Consider the following 1,137-nt stretch of genomic DNA (forward strand, 5'->3'; position numbering starts at 1 on the left):
TTCTTCTCCTCCTCCTCCTCCGTCTTCTTCTTATTATTATTCTCCTCCTCCTCCTCCTTCTTCTTCTCCTTCTTCTTCTTCTTCTTCTTCTTCTCCTCCTCCTCCTCCTCCTCCTTCTTCTTCTCCTTCTTCCACAGTCATCATCGAAATCATAGTCAGCTTCCCAGGTAATTATCCTCACGAACGGCATCAGCACAAACATCACCGTCATCATCAGCTTCTAATATTACCACCATCCTCCTCTCCCTCGTATCATAGTCATATCCATCACTTCCACTACCACCACCCCTATACCCCTTTTTATTCTCCTACTCGTCCTTATCGTCATCACCATTATCAACTTTCTTTATTTTCCACGGAATATTTGTTTTGCCATAACATTTTATGTTATGGAACTCTTCAATACTTTTACCAATCAACTAACGTTTTTAAATTACAGATATTTGGAAAATAATAAAATCGAAGCAATTGCAACAAGAGCCTTCCATGACCTGCCAAGTTTCAGATATCTGTGAGTTGAATAACATTTATTGATAATATTTCGTTGACAATATATTACTAAAAATATATAATCTTCTCATTTATTATCGCACCACATCCTTGTCCCACTCTACACCCTCACTCTCTTCCGAAAGGAATATATGACTGTCTGTGAGTGACTCTAAATATGTGTGTGTGTGAGTAACTCTAAGTATGTGTGTCTGTGAGTATTTGAAACTGAATATGCACTGGCGTGCATAAGATTTTGTGTTCCACCTAACCCTGCATGTTCCACTTACCTACACCAGCTCTTCCTTTACAAAAACAACAAAAACAACAAATACTACTACTGCTACTACTACAACTACTACTACTACTACTACTACTACTACTACTGAGCCCTGTTTCGGTCATGACTGACCACGGGATTGCACCTAGAAAGTTACCCTCCGAGGCACAAGTCCGGGCTAGTTGGTTTATGGGAGACCAGCAATCGCCCATGCATACCGGCCTCCCCTCCCCACGCCACCAGTGTTATCCAAGGGAAAGGCAAAGGGACCGATACAGCTTGGCACCAGTAACATCGCAACTGATTTCTACAGCTGAGTGAACTGGAGCAACGTAAAATAAAGTGTCTTGCTCAAGAACACAACACGA

The 1,137-nt window shown here is 41.5% G+C and overlaps 1 protein-coding gene across 1 annotated transcript in view; it reads left to right on the forward strand.

The window, feature by feature from the left end:
- LOC106869292 (toll-like receptor 3) overlaps window positions 1-1,137 on the forward strand; it is a 353,412-nt gene that overhangs the window by 41,578 nt on the left and 310,697 nt on the right. The window contains exon 16 of the mRNA XM_052978036.1: window positions 440-511. The gene's annotated coding sequence lies outside the window, so the exon portion shown is untranslated. The remainder of the gene's footprint in view (window positions 1-439; window positions 512-1,137) is intronic.

This window comes from Octopus bimaculoides, chromosome 29 (assembly GCF_001194135.2).
Source record: "Octopus bimaculoides isolate UCB-OBI-ISO-001 chromosome 29, ASM119413v2, whole genome shotgun sequence".
NCBI classification, from domain to species: domain Eukaryota; kingdom Metazoa; phylum Mollusca; class Cephalopoda; order Octopoda; family Octopodidae; genus Octopus; species Octopus bimaculoides.